The sequence below is a fragment of the Dreissena polymorpha genome, chromosome 9 (genome assembly GCF_020536995.1).
Source record: "Dreissena polymorpha isolate Duluth1 chromosome 9, UMN_Dpol_1.0, whole genome shotgun sequence".
In the NCBI taxonomy this organism is placed as follows: Eukaryota; Metazoa; Mollusca; class Bivalvia; order Myida; family Dreissenidae; genus Dreissena; species Dreissena polymorpha.
Window position 1 is genome coordinate 102168664 of NC_068363.1, and position 16816 is coordinate 102185479.

Here is a 16816-nt window from a genome sequence, read left to right on the forward strand (position 1 = left end):
TATGACTTCTTTTTGCAGGGAAAAAATGATAATTACATTTTAAAAGTAATGTCACATGGTATTACAAGTCATTATTTAAGCACCTGCATATTAAATTTTACTGATTTAATTTGCATACCAAATTGATTGTTCATAGTTAAAAACTTGTGCAATACCTAGCTGTTTGTGATTTCAAATTCTTATGATACACACTTTCTATAAATTTTGGTAAACTTAATTTTTACAGTTTCACATAACACTTAATACACTATTAACAAAACAATTGGCCGTGGTTTAAAATTATGTGAATAGTGAAACTGCGAACCTGAGTAAGGGGGTGTCATAGTCAATAAACACATGTCATTCGCCGGTCTGCAGCGGTTATCAGTTGATTTAAACAATGTTAAATCAGTCAACTGGATGTTTAAATTTTCACTCGTCAGATACAATTAGACTTCACGAACGCTCTTTGAAGCACGCATCCCAGGTATCAATGTCGATAGTAAATATATTCGTTGTCATAATTTTGTTAAGACGTTGAATTACATGTTCTATAGGAATCTAATATAATAAAGTATGCATATTGTATTTCAGTTTTCAGTCAGAATTCGTAAGGAATACGTGACGCAACTATGGGCAACAGTTCAACAAAGGTTTGTGATTAAATCATTAAATAAAAATCATCATATGCACTGGGTAGACAGTTTTAACAAAAGGTTGAATAATGTGTGTGCTGAAACATATACTCACCGAATGGCATATTACAGATTTGCATTTGTGGACAAAGAAATCATTCAGGAGCATAAACTAGTCATCGATCAGTAACTTTTTTGTCAATGCGTTATTTGTTAGCACATAAATTGCACGTTTTAAATATTAACGAATAAATTTGAACTAACTTCTGTCATATCTAAATGTTGTCTGCACACAAAATATTGATACATAATTATTTATTATTTAATCCTCAGTTTATTAGTAACAATATGTTTTGGTGCAACGTAAATTTTATTGTCGAATCGTACATCTCATGTCGTCTTTAAAGTCCATGATAATATAATGTAATTAAGAACAGAAGGAAAGCTTTTAAGTGCATTTGTTTTTAAATTAATACATATTGGGGAAAATTAACATTGCTTACATCAATATTATATTTGAATGTAATTTAGCAAACAATATCGATATAAGCAAGAGGTCCCAAATTGACCCAATATTTTACTCACATGCTGCAGCTAAGAACTCAGTCAATATATACTATTGACAATTAATATGACCAAATATAACAAAGAAGATGGAATTTTCAATTAATTTTTCGAACATTATATATTTATTCTATCTCTTTAAACATCTTAAAAAGCTTTTAATTTCATGGTTATCCATTTTCTTTATATTGTGTATAGAAACTATTCCATCAGAGACAGTTATATTGGTTAGACATTTATTCCCCTGATTTATTTATACAATTACCATCTACAAAATGTCTAAAACTACTGAGAACAATGCGGGTTCATTTTCTTATGTGGATATAAACTGCAAAGTCCCCCAACCTTTTGATAGCAAAATTAATCATTTATGGTGATATTTGTTAATTTGGGTGGTCATGTTTGCTTCCATACGTGGTCGCATTGTGGGGAAATCACTATGCATGCAAGAACATCCGGGAGTTTGCTTGTGCTACTGGCCTGCTTTGTCAAACAATCGACCGAAATGTGTTAATTTGACCATGTATTTATTCTTTTCAGTCACCTCAAATGTCGATTTACTATTGCATTGAAATTGTGTGCTATTAAGGACAGTTTGTATACTGTAATCAATAATACTGTTGATAAGTCTTCATTGTCCGTAATATTTGAGCATTATTTGGTTATTTAAAGAACTATCATTGACAGTTAAAGTTCCTATTCATATTAGACCAGTTATACATTGCATACGTTCATTTTCTTTTCAATAATGCAATGTTTTAATCTCTGTCAATTATATGTACTTAATGCATACACACTGAAATATTTATGTTATAAGAATATTGTAACAATCAAATTAAGGGCGCTTTTATTCGCAATAAGTATATTAAATTTGTTGTTTTAGAGTGAACCACCTGAACTAACAATAAATGAGATCAGGACGATGGTAGGACCATTTAGGGAAACTCTGAACAGAGAAGATATGCGCTTGTTCAGATATGCGATGAAACAAGTCGCGGTTGAGATGGAGGATTGCACTGAACTACTAATCATTTTTGATCACCGTGACGAACTTCTATGTAGGCCGGAGGGCTGTTCTGAGTCAGATATAAAATCACGCATGGTGATATTTAGAGAAGGTAATACTTGCATGATGGTTAAAAGGCACTTTAGTGTCTTACGTAAAATAAGGGACATTATTACACTCCCGTTTCGATGGTTTAAGTCCTTTTTTTTTGGTGGTGAAGTACAGGAAGAGGAACAAAAAGAGTTCATCGTCGCTCGACGTGAAAATTGTTATTAATTTTGTTTATTACGAACTGATTTGAAAATCATCTTCTTTGGTAACCTATCTGTTGCCAGGGTAATATTTTACTAACGAGTTTTTTGTTTATGCCAATCGTGTAAAAAGAATTTGTATTTTAGTTGTTCATATTTTCCTGGCTGTTATATGTATAGTAGTATATTATTTTACAACAGACTAAAAAGTACAATTTATGTTTTTCGTTCGCTAGGCGGATACAATATCCGTTACATCGGTGCCATGTTTATATTCATGTACCAATACACATTATATTATATGTGCATACTTGTCAATTATAACAGATCCACGTGATATTTTTTATTAATAAAGACAGTCAGCCAATTATACATAAATTGTTATACACATGTTATTATTATGTAAGTTTAAGAGTTTTTGCTGAATATATATAGTGATATTTCATCCGATATGTTTTAACGTACACCAACACGATACTAGACAAATTATTTCTTAATCAAAGTACTGACAGACCTGGTGTAACGATGCTTTTGAAGAGGATGGGTATAAAAGCATCAATTTAAGTTTATCTACATCACCACAAATATGTAATTGTTATTGCTTGTCATTTATCCGCATCTTTAATTTAAGATTTGGCATAGCTGCAGTGTACATGGACTTTAAGACCATCCACAGTTCTTTGTAAAACTTTATTGAGAACAAGAGGCATTTTTGGCATAATTTTTTCGTACCCAAAATTTTCGTACCCACATTTTTTTTCGTACCCAAAATTTCCGTATCCTCATTTTTCACATATGGGTACGAAAAAATCATGTGGATACGAAATTTTGGGTACGAAAAAAAATGTGGGTACGAAAATTTTGGGTACGAAAAAAATTTGGATGCGAACATTTTGGGTACGAAAAAATTATGCCATATTTAAATTTGGGTGCAAATAAAATGTGGGTACGAAAAAAAATGGGTACGACCAAAAAGTTGGGTACGTAGAAAATGGGTAAGAAAAAAATGGTTACGAAAAATTTTGGGTACGAAAAAAAAATTGGGTACGAATTTTTTTATTAGAAAAGATGGGATACCTGTAAGTATACCGGGGTACCCAAAAGTATCATTTGAAAATCGGTGTACGGTGAAGTATACTTCAAACTACCCGGGGTATGGGGAAGTAGTACCCGTGGGGAACTTGACCCATTTAGCCTAAGTACCGGTACATAGATTGTTAGAGATAAATAATTTGGGTACGAAAAAAAATGTGGTTACGAAAAAAAATTTGGGTACGAACATAATTTGGGTACGAAAAAATGGGTATGAAAAAAATGGGTACCACAAATTTTGGGTACGAAAAAAAATTGGGTGTCTGGTTCCTGTCCCGAACCTCTCGATAAATTTTAAAGAGGACGGAAACCAAGCTGATTTATCGATGATAATCAGCGAGGTATGCCGATTGAGAAAATTTAGGTTACTCATTCGGACTGGCTCGGTCTTTTACATAGGTCGCCATTGTGAAGATTTTTTTCACGGTATGATAACTTAGACGAGCTGCTTTGCTGAAGCAGCATCGTCAAAAATAAATTTGTTGGTCATACGAAAATGCAGTCGCATAATGTATATTTATTAACATAAACTAAAGGGCCGTTTAATGGGCTGTTCTAACTTCGTTGATTGGCATAACAGACTCTAGGTTGTTTCTTTACGTAATTTTCTTGAGAGCATACTTATTGGTGATTAAGTATACCAACCATGTGATCACTGTGGCATGGCCAATTTTAGGGACAACATTTCAACAAAATTTGCAGTGAACCACGCTATACAGTTATATACATAATATTAAACCTCTGAGTTTCAAAATTCCATAGATGCAGATTTAAAAATATAGTTTGCAACAATAGAAGAAATAATGTCTTAAACACAGCGGGCGTGTCCAGTTTCTCCTACTGTTGGGCATTTTTCTCTACCTGCCATTGGATGGTAAAGGCCCCATCACACTAGGCCACGTTCATGAAGACCGCGCTGCGTCCTGAAAATGTCGTTGGACGTAGCGAGGACGGGGTACGAATAGTAAAAAAATGCATTTCTCAAGTTATCGCTACGGTCATACCACGTTTGCGCTAAGTTCTTACTGCGTCCAACACGTTCCCACTATGTTCTTACTGCCCGTGTATTCAGGCGGGTACCACGTCCAACACGTTCTTGCTATGCTGTAACTACGCTCGTACTAAGTTGCTACTACGACCGTCAAGATGGCACTGCGTTCTTACCACGCGCCATCGCGTTCTCACCGCGTCTGCATATAAATACTGCGATTCGGCTCGATCTGATCATTCAATCTGCGACTTTCTTCTGAGTAAAAGTAAAGTATTTTACATCAGAAAATTTGGCATACTGCGTAACGGGATACCGTTTTCTCATTAGATTATGAAAGCATATGCAAACCTCGAGTGCAGTTCTCACTATGTAAGGTTCTTGCATCATTGTGGTCAATTCTATCTGCCATCTGTGCCAGTATACCAAAAGCGTTCTCTACGACACGTCTCCCACTTGAAAGTATATAGTTGGTTATCAACTCTTGCTTAGAAAGTCCTCGGTGGGAATATGGTTTCATCATGTGGGTTCGTAATCAAAAAGCGTCATCACTCAAGATAAAATATGGCATGTCCTGATCATCATTGGGTATTGGGTCTGGATCTAGGAATCCGATAGTTCCATTTTTCAAACACTCCTTCAATTCGAACTCGTTGTATATCTGAGCGTCAGACATGGACCCGTATGCACCAATATCTGTCCACATAATCTTACAATCGGCGTCCATCAAAGCCAGAAGAACCACCGACAAGAAGCCTTTGTAATTGTGAAACAATGATCAAGTGTTATGTGGGCATCTGATAGCCACATGTTTGCCATCAATTACTCCACAGGCGAGTGGCACATTCATCATTGTCTGAAAACACTTCCGCAATAGGGCGCCATTCGACTTGTGATGTTGGGCATGATATTACTTCGTCCTTATATTCGTCAACAATTTCCCGGCACATTTCAAGAATAAACAAAAATTGTGTTCCTAGCAACTCTTAAGGCGTATTGCAAGGACGGGTACTTGTCGCCAGATGTCAAGTGTCGTAACGTAATCGAAAGTTGCAGACCTTGATCCAGCGCTTTCCTGCAATGGGTGTCTGTCTTCTGACATCTTGGACCAACTCGGTTGAGAAGCTCATCATTTCAGGAGGCATTCTAAGAAAATTAAAGAATGACTGCTGATCTTCCATTCTTAATTCTGCCATAAGTCGGTCATAGTGGCCGAAGTGCAGCCTTCTTTCTGCTGAGAGCCAAGGCCGCATCCAGCAAGACCTGGGCTGTTTTCTATTTCCTTTCTACATTCTCCTTCTAACAAGCAATAGTGCGACCTGTCCATCGAGAAAAGCCTGTTGTCCAGCCAATACAGCAACATGCTGGAGACGTTCTTGGTTTTCCATTCCATATTGAAATGGAAGTGAAAGGGAAATTAATCCAGTTTGTATACTCGACCAACAAAACATGACATGGTCGCGGCTGGAGCCTGCTGCGAACGTACCTTAGACGTTATATGCACCTGTAGAACGTACTAAGAACCTAATGCGGTCTTTTGAAACGTAGTAGGGACGTATATTTGTCGCAACTCTAGCGTGGAAGGGTCGTAGTGAGAACCCGATGGACGTAGCAAGAACGTAGTGACAATCTAGAGACAACGTGATGCGAACGTCACACACTCGTCCACGTCTGCACTACGCGTGTATTGCGTCAATGAGGTTCTTACTAGGTTTAAGCTACGTCATTACTACGACCTTACCAAGTTCTTACCACGTCCTGATTTGACCACGTCCTCGCCACGTAAGTTTTGAACATGTTCAACGTTCACCCACGTCCTTCACGTCCATGAAGACCGTACCACGCGCAAAGACGTATCTACTGCGTCGTGGCTACGTTGTACACTTTCGCACTGCGTCCTCTCATATTTTTGAGGACGTACTGGGAACCTGGCTTAGTTTGACGGGGGTATAACAAGCATCAACACCGGGATTAAACATCTGCTTAAAAACGTCTAAATTAATCTGTTAATGAGCATTTTCATATGAAACAACATTGTTATCAGTTAATACGTATCTAGTTCTGACATTCTTCGTGTTGTGTTTTGTATTTGTCCTACGCGTTACTCTTTACATAGTGTCCAGTCTCTTAAAACGTTATACTGTTACGGTATTCCAGTAGTATATTTATGAGGTTTCAGTAGTAGTGGAGTAAATAATAAAGCTCCTTGATCAACAAATTAAGTAAACCATATTTTAAGTACTGTACTATTTTAATTTAAATCATATGCAAAATATTTGCACCGTCATACGTATACTTTAGGCTAGATATGATCCTACTAACAATATTTTTAGAAACACCGATACATAATACAGTCACTATTGATAATGAAAAACACGTATATGTTTATACATTATATTTACCTTTCTTGAACAAAATGGTTTTTAAAGAATGAAAAATGGCTTGACTTTGAAATAAATGATCTAGTCATCACTAAATTCTCCGCCTAGTTTGAAACCAAAGTTCAACTGTATTTTGAATAATATTAATTTACCGATCTTATGTTCGAAGTGCACTTCTGTATGTTCTTTTACGAAAAAGATTATTTTATGAATCTCATAATTGTTTCTGTATGTATTGTTGGAGCAATGCATACACTTGTATAATTATTCATAGTTTAAGTGCGCGGTTAAAACACAGCATGAACACAATTTAAGCATTTCTTTAATCTTAAAATAATCTTCTTGTTTCTTGCTTTGTATTCGTGAGTCATTAAAGTTGGTCCGCTTGTAAATATTTATCAACTGATCAATAAAATGTATAAATAATACTTTGCAGTTGTGCCCAAAAGAATACACAGTTGATAAAATTTATAAAAGAATCCCCGCATGTCAGCATTCGATGAATCCAAGAATCATTGCTATTACCCCTGTCCAAATAGTCAACACTGGCAAATAAAAGGCAGATGAAGAATATCCGGATATCATGTTCATTAAAAATGTAATCATATCAACACAGTATCATTTATTCAGCGAAAATTGTGCTCGTTTAAACGACAGGTATATATACAGCTTTTGCATCTCAAATATTTCTATGAATAATATTGATATTTAAACAATGAAGTATACGTTACATAACTAGGTAAGAGTGTCACCCATTTTCTCGCTGTTTTCATGGAAGTCTGGATACATGTAGATCGTTTCAATTCTGCAAAACATAAAATCATGTGACCTTTGGAAAATGCAAACGAACATACGTTCAATTAAAAGTTTGAATTTTAGGAAATTACCATACAGTAATGAAATATGTTAACTATTTAAGATGGCTATTATGTGTACTACACTATTATGCTGTTTACTGCCACAATCCAAAATTTAAAAGTGCCCAGTCATGTCAACCTAGCTTTTAAAAAAGAACATATCTCTATATTTGAAGCATATAATGCAAAACAATATTAAGCATGTGTTTTTGATACCATACAACTGCATAAGAAATATTTGGTAAAGATCTGGCTTAACAAAACTCGTGATAAAATACAAAATATAGTTCAGAATGTTATTTTCATGATGATGTATACGATTAAAACCTAAAACAAATGAAGACCAATGTTTTGTTTATAAGCAGTAGTTCTATGACAACACATGTATTACTTTATTAGTAAAACATATACTTATATATTTGTATGCATTTTATTGCAGTTAATTGTTTGAATTTAATGGTTAAAAGAATTTAAATATAAATTTCATGCCTATTAAACACTGTACTTTAAAATTTCGTTTACACTCAATTGGGAATTTATAATGTATTTTGTTCTGAATGTAAAAGTGAAAACAAAACGAACATAAGCAATCTCAGCTGGCGTTGTTTATTGTATTTATCATCTAAATACGCAAAATATACAATGTTAAAGTAATGCGGCGGGCAAGATAAATTGCGTATCGACGACAGCAATAACCATCACGCTTATTCATAGTGTCATATGCAGTCTCGGTTTAAAATTAAAGATAAAAAAGTTTATCATATGAACGTATGTACTGACCTCCAGTACTCGCCTTATTCATGAAAATCACGATCTACTTATAAAAATAGATCTATGTTGATAGCTTGTCAGATAACATTGAAAAAAGGAATTTACAAGTATCGTATTTAATCTGTATATTTCGTATTACTTTAAAAATGGTTGATTAATCGGAATTATGATTTCTCCGTAAAGAGATATCATATCCGGTTATCATATTAACACGGACATCATCTACACACGATTAAAAGAATGACTTAACAATCGCGATAAAGCTAAACACGTTTGCAACCCAAGAAACCCGAAACCTTGTGAGCATTGAAAAACCATTGGGGCAGTGTTCGGTATTTTACCATGAAAAATACATAGGGTAAGTAAATTGTAAAAAATAAAATGTAAATGTGTTCACAACATTCCGTTGACTATAATGATCGAATTATGTGCACGTTCCTGACCTTTAAATATTACAAGACTAGATTAACAAAAACTTTTTTTAATTTATTTAACTTATTTGTGTACATAATAGGAGATAAACGACCTATAACTGATGATAATTAGAAAATATGACTATGTCTGTCATTTCGAAATTGTAGTTATTCCTTCAACGCTCAACTTTATTTGATCAACGCGATTTTTAAACGTTTAAATATTTACAACAAATATATGATAAAAAGCAAAAACAACCAAAAGACATTCAATATTTAGCCATTTATAACATTTTAAATGATGGAATAAATAATAGTTTTAATTCTTTTAAACTTTACTGCTTACATGAACATTTTAGTATAATAGAGTAGTATAAAAGTAGGGCTTTCGCGGCCATCTTGGGCGGTTTATGCCGCCATCTTGGACGTTCCTACGTTCTAATTGGTTGTAATGGAGTGAGATCGGCCTTCTGATTGGTTGATAGGTTTAGCGCCATCTTGACGGGTTACAACCGTCGGTTTTTGGCGGTTTGATATATGATGAGTAAGAATGTTGGCGGTTTGACGCCATATTGACGGTTTCACTTCCGTCGGTTTTTAGCGGTTTCGTATGAGTAAGAATGTTGGCGGTTTGGCGGCCATCTTGACGGTTTCCGTCGGTTTGAAATATAATACGTGAGCAGTTTAGCGGGCGGTTCGAATAATTGCCGCTATATTGACGACTTCACTTGTGTCGGTTTGAAATATAAAAAGTGAGCATTTTAGCTGTTTCACTGCCTTCGGTTTAACATTTCATGAGCGAGCAGTTTGGCGGTTTGAATGATTGCCGCTATATTGACGACTTAAGTCGGTTTAATATAGGATGAATCCTTCATATTGATGCGTTATAATAAGATCGTTTAGGTACAAGTATGCACGAACATGTTTAATAGTGCCGTTGGATTAGGTGGTTTATCTTTTCATCCATTATTTTAATTTTTGTGGACGTTTGTGGGTACAAAACGTGCGTGTATTTTCGTATAGAAGAATGGCACAGGCACAGTTACTGTTTTCTGAAGATACACTATCTTATTTTAAGCAATATGATTTTGAAAACATAACCTGGTCCCCAGTGTGTAAAGAAGTAATTTGTACACTTGACAATAACTTTACCTTAGTTTTGAAAAAGAGATGATCTCGAGTAAAACTGGTTTTAAAAAAAGGAAAAAACAAGTTTATTTTACCAACGACAATGTTTGAAACGTTGTGTAGTTTAAAAGAAAGTGTTGAACTACTGATTTCATTTTTAGAGGGACAGTCACCATGAATACATTTTAAGAACTCGAGTTCAAATTTAAACACCTCACATTTTATGAAGATAGACTTAAAACATTTGATCCGTGGTCACCTCAAATTCAACCGAACAAGTTTCAGTTATCATCAGCTGGCTTTTATTACACAGGTAAAAACGATACAGTAGAATGTTTTCCGTGTGCAGTACGATTACACCAATGGGGGAAAGATGATCCGTTGGAAGAACACAAACAACATTCGCCAAAATGTTTATTTTTAAAAATAATTGGACAATTCAAAACCAGCAAATCAATTGAATCTTCATTGAATCCATGGAAACCATCGGTTCACTCAGACGTGCTTCAAAATGGCGGCGTGCATTTTGGCGGTTGCGTGGTCTGAAAAATCTGAAAACAAAATTCGTTAGACATAAAGCTACTAGTATATAAAGAAATCCTCAAGTTATGTGTTTCATTCCCACTTCAACAAGTGACAGAAGCACATAGTGAATATGGCTTGTTCATCATCTCAAGATTTTAAGCTAAGTAGTGAAGATGGTCATAGTGTTTTATCATTAAACAATGAAATGGGGAAAAAAGAGAATAACATGACTGAGGGGATGGAATTTTCATCACCCCCTCAATTAGACAACTTAACTTCAGCGAGTGTCATGATGATGCGTTCCTACTTTGACTTTTTATACGCAAAAGCTTTATGTGAAGTCAAAACAATGACTGTTCGAAAGAACTGTTATGGTTGTCAAACCAATCACCCTTCACAGAGAGAACATGACTGCCTCATGATATGTGATGATGAGGAGTATCAACTTGAGTTTTATTTCGAGGATATGCTGAAAGAAGTCGATGAAAATGCCATAATACGTTCTTGGGAAGAAATGATGGCCATTTCGAATATTACCCCAGAGATAGTTTTCCTTCACAAACAAGTTATAGAGAGCAAAGACTTGCTAGCCATAATGAAAACGGATCAATGGAAAGCCAAGATGAAAAAAATGGAGCTTACAATTACACAGATAGAATACAGATTGTTTCGCTGTAACTGATATAAAAACACAGTAGTTCAACGTTATTATTCGGTCAAGGATTGATCTTCTACTAGAAATGGAGTGTTCAGATAATTTTGATGGGAATGTATCTTTTGTGTATAATGTTAACAATGTAAATATCCAGAACGAACTTTTACAAAAAGCAAAAAACGTGAAGTGTAGAACTGCCATGATGAAAAGGATAACTTTACTAACACTTGTTGCTGCTGGTATTTTCCCCGGCTATGTTCTTCTAGGCCATGATGTCGTTCAATGCACTCCACAGCAATGGAAGCCTTCTGAAGTGAACACAATACCATTGGTTTTATTGTATCGAACGGAACAATTTTCGTTAGAAAATAATGTGTTTTTGTCATTTTGTAAAATAAGCAACCAAACATATATAGGCATACGACATTTTGCAAACGGAAATGCTACAGTTTTTGGTGTAACCCTTAATATTTCTCAATGTAATACTTTGAAAAGCTTGTTACCTTAAATTGATGACATGTTTTGTAAATGTTTGATATTTTGATATTTTGTAATGTTATTATATTTATAATATTAACTTTGTACAGTATAAGGGAAAATACTCTTTTATTTGATTGCTAATGTAAGGGGAAATACTCCTCCAGTCTTGTTGAATGTAGGGGGAACAATTGAGAGAGTTGAAAAGCACATGTTTGTAACAAAGAAATATCAGAAAACTCATTAGTGTTTTATCACATTTAACATATAAAATTATGTACTGTACATGTTTTGTAATGAGATCACTATGTGTATAAAAATAAATATTTTATATGCATTGAAGTTTTCATGTTGTTCATTTTTAAAGTTGTTTTCGTATAGTGCACACTGTCAATGTTTATAAATAAACAAGCAATATTGATTTACCATGGATAAATTACAAAAGGAGCGTATTCTTTCAGAATACTATTTGAATGCTAAGCAACCCGGCAGTTATGTAGGTGCTGTGAAATTACAACACATATTGAGAAAAAAAATACCCAGGAACGTTTGCTTTGAATTTTATCAACAAATGGTTGAATAATCAAGATTCCTATGAGTAGCAAAAACAACCTGTTCTTTAAACCAATAACATCTGCTTGGGACAGCTCTAAAGGCTTTATTTGGTTTACTTTACGAATTTCAGCAGTATGATTTGAAGCCGAAATAAGTTTGTTAAGTTGTTTTATTCTTTTGTTAAGTCTTTTTTTATGTTATGCCTCTAAAATATTAGAGATTTAATAAATTGAAAAAATATCAAACGCACTTATTCAATGTTTGACTTTCGGTGAGAATATGAATGAAAGAGACGCGATCAAACATATCATGAAGCAATAAAGATAAACAGATGATAGTGTCATTTCAATAAACATAATTGGTAATTAGCAAGTAAATCCTAAAAATGTGTGACAAAAAAAAAGCCATGTTGTTGATGTTAAGTAAATTTCGAATCAAAATTAATCTACAGCTTAGGCTTATATCTAGCCATCGAGAAGCTATAAAGTGAATCAGTTTATGTGATATTCTATTTCAATGGTTTTCATTTTTTTATTGCAATCGGGTAAACTTTTATTTAAACGTGTGTGTTTTGAGATAAATTCTGGGTTAAATGATCAGCATGTCTTTTTTCCATGTAAATTCCAGAACAGAACAGAACAGAACAGAACTTTATTTAACTCAAGTTACAATTGCGACACATGAGTATACAGAACAATATAGTCATAGAAACATAATTTTCACAATACATGGTTTGGTAAGATCTATTTGGGAAATAACTAACATACATTTTCCTGGGTAATAATTATTTAGGGAATTGGAGACGGAGTGGGTGTCCAGTTGATTATTTGACTTGGTTACTGGACTTTTACCTGGGCGTAATACATTTTAAATGATTAGTAACTTCAAATATTGGAACAGACTATAGGTTATTGACAAGTGCGTGGGAAAGTGATTGACGGATGTAGTAGACTTTGTCACGTGATTTTATCGGATCAGAGTATCAGGCCAATCGTAACACTTCGTCCATCTCCGGATTCTCCGTAAAGAGTAGACTCGTACCTAACTACCAGCCATCTTGGCTTTGATACACTCAACGCGTGATCCGCCTGCGTTATAAGGCGATATACTACGCAAAAAAAATAGTGATGCAATACATAGAGGGTAAACGCATTATTACCATTCCAAATCATTTTCTTATTATTTTTTTATGCAAAAACAAGCAATTGAATTCTATATAATTACATAATAAATGATAAGTTGACTTTTACGGCAAACGGTATATCTGTATCTGTATCTGTATCTGTGTATTCTTCACCGCCAAAGATGGCGAACCCCAGTGGTTGCTGGGAGTACAAGTCCAAAGTATAAATATCACACCTTCACCGCACTAGTTCCTATATACATAGTTTCACAAGTATATCACAAGGTACATATATATACACATCACGGTCATTGCACAGTTTTCACAGGTGTATCGTACAGTACACATATATATACACACGGGTTATTACAGCCGTTGGGGACATGGACCACATGTTATTTTCTTTCACACGTACATCACAGGGTTTGTATATGCACACATCAGTCATTACAAACACTGAACAAGTATCTAGACCGCATGCCATGCAACCAAGAAGTCCTCAGTTTCCAGACAGTTCTTTATAAAGCCTATACCTTGTAGTATGTAAGAGGAAGAATAGTCTTCGTATATGAACTTCTAACATAAGCGTTTTGTCTCTATATGAAGGGAGGTTTGGGACTATGATTGACCAGTCAATGAGGGTTTGGGCTAGTAGAGCAGGGGAAGTAACTTGTTTGGTGAGATCCATAGATTCCAGTAAATTCCAGATTTGGCACATAACTGGGGCTCTTACCTGTTCCAATGCAGAGCAGTGTAACAGGAAGTGTTCGACTGTTTCATCTTCCACTTTACAGTTCGGGCACACTGCGCTTATGGCATACTGGTTGAAGCGGCATCTGTTTACTTGGAGGACGTAAGTGCCGGTGAGTAGCCTGAATCTTGTAGGCAGTCGAGTTACCTCTAGTGCTGAGGAGCATCCAACTTGTATCAAAGGATGAAATTTGCCAGGTGAATATTGAATGTTCATGTATTTCAAAGAGGAATATGTGCGGGCGATCCTATCGATATATTCTTTCCAATAATTCACTACCGTTTTATGTACCTTTAATCTCCATTGGGATTTATTAAGAGGGTTTTGCAGATAATCATCAGCATCTCCTAGGTCATATTTTACAAGGAGAGGGAGCACACAGTTTATCCATGATGAGGATTTTCCTGATTTCACAGAAAGTTGTCGTACCACAATTTGGCGTTCAATACTAGACTCCTTTTGGCCACATATATTGTTGAAAAAGTTTAAGATTTTCAAATGATATAATGCTTCAATTGGTAAAAGTCCTGTAAGGATAAGCACGCAGGGATCTGCAGCGTTATTTGGCAGAGAAAGTATCTGTTTAATAGTTTTCCTTTGGAACAGGTCCAGTTGTTTGATGAGAGTACTATTTGGTGTGAATATTTCTATGCCGTAGGTGAGCACAGGAAAAACAAATGACTTATAAAGATCCAGCATTGATTTATGGTCCAGACCATTATGACCGTGCAGCCCTGCTCCAAGGAGACTGTACAGAGCACGTCTTGCCTTTGAGATGTTCCTTTCTACGTTCACTTCAGCTGTTTCACAGACAGACGTCGTTCTTGTTATACCTAAATGGACGGAGGTATCGACATGATTAAGGTTACTTTCACCCAGTTTGAAGCATTCACTTTTAGGGATTGTTGTTCTTTTGGAAGGTTTGATATTTAAGGCCACAGTCTTTGTGGGTTGAAGAAGGTAACGTTCTTCATTTGCAAATGATAGGGACATGTTTATCATTAGCTGTACATCTGTGTGGTCTCTACCCATTAAACATACATCATCTGCGCACGCTGAGCTATTAGCGAGTACGGTGCCAATACGCTCAACTCGTCCGGTGTCGGCTAACCTATCCAGTAAAAGATTGACGTAGAGCTTGTAGAGGTCCGTGGAGAGGATCCCTCCCTGACGTACTCCTTGTGATATATCGAAGGAACCACTTATTTGGGACCTATACTTGACCACACTGGATGAGTTTTCATGCAAGGATTTGAAGAGGAGCCAATGACCGTCGTTTATACCTGCATGGTAGAGTCTGCGTAAAAGTTGGGAGTGGTCGACCACGTCGAACGCTGACTTGGCGTCTAAGAACACCACATGAGCAGAGGTTTTTAGGTCTGTACACTCGCGATAGTACTCTTCCAGGATAAAGGCAGCATTTAAGGGGGAGGACCCTGACGTGAAGCCTCGTTGTGAAGCGTTTTGCACTTTTAAAATACAGTCTTGAATTCTATTTCTTAAAATTGTCTCTATAATTTTGCACAGAGTAGGTAGTACTGTTATTCCTCTGTAATTCCCTACTTCAGATGGGACACCTTTCTTTTTAAAGACCGGGGTTAGGATGCCTCTTTTCAAACATGTAGGAATTTCTCGGTTATTGAAGATAATGTTGATGATTTCAAGAATACTAGTTCTTAAACTGTCCGGGCCAAATGCAACGTGCTCTATGTTAATACCAAAAATATCCGCCGCTTTACCTTTATGAATTGTTTTCAGGGCTTTTGTCAGTTCAGCAGATGTCACAGGAATCACAGGTGAGTTGGAGACGATATTGGTGATTGCGGATATCTCACATTGAACTTGACTGTGATAGGTTTTATCAAAATTGGTGTCGTCTGAGTGTTGTGCTAAGTGCTCGAAGTGTGCTTTGAACCCCTCGAGAATACCATCTGTTCCTGAGTAGAGTGTTTCTCCTACATATAGATCTTCAACCACTTGTTTCAGGGATCCTCTCTGTTTATTAATCAGTTTATAAAATAGTTTCTTGTCACATGATCTAGAGTTCATAATCTCTTGTTTCTCATCGCTCAATTTCTTAGCGGCACTAACCCTACATAGTCGCCTAAATTCCTTCTTGGCGCTCTTTCTTTCAATGAATGTTTGGTCACACGGGTCATTCTTACTACCATTCGCTTTCCATAGTTTGTTTATTATTCTGAGATTCTTTAAGGATTGAGATATTTCATTGTTCCATATTGCTAATTTGGGTTTAGTGTTTCTTGGTTTTTTCCTTTCCCCCTGTACTTCATGAGCTGCATGGCACATAATATTACAAATTTCAGTAACTGACTTTTCTATCGGTTGATTAATACGCGATCCACAATTATTAAGCTTTGAAGCAACGAGATCAGCATAATTTTGTTTATCAATTTTGTCCCACTTTACACTATTCATAATAGTTAATTTAGCCTTAGTACAGTCTCCTGATGGTTTTGCTGTAAGCTCAAGTTTTATAATAACTGTGATTGGCACGTGGTCAGAGACGTTTGACACTATTGGGAGAACTTCTTTATTTCTGTATATAAAGTGGTTAGAGTTTGTCGCTAGAAAGTAATCTATTTCAGATTCAGACGCCCCACTTGGATGGAAGAACGTAGAGCCTACACATGTATATTCTAGTTGA

General features: G+C 35.6%; 1 protein-coding gene and 1 long non-coding RNA gene across 2 annotated transcripts in view; one reads left to right on the plus strand and one right to left on the minus strand.

Moving 5' to 3' along the window:
* LOC127844376 (carbonyl reductase [NADPH] 1-like) overlaps positions 1–16816 on the minus strand; it is a 199712-nt gene that overhangs the window by 127548 nt on the left and 55348 nt on the right. The gene's annotated exons all lie outside the window — the stretch shown is intronic.
* Positions 363–2880, plus strand: LOC127844384 (uncharacterized). The gene is made up of 3 exons (XR_008032697.1): positions 363–466; positions 574–632; positions 2062–2880. It is a non-coding gene; the product is annotated as an uncharacterized LOC127844384 (long non-coding RNA).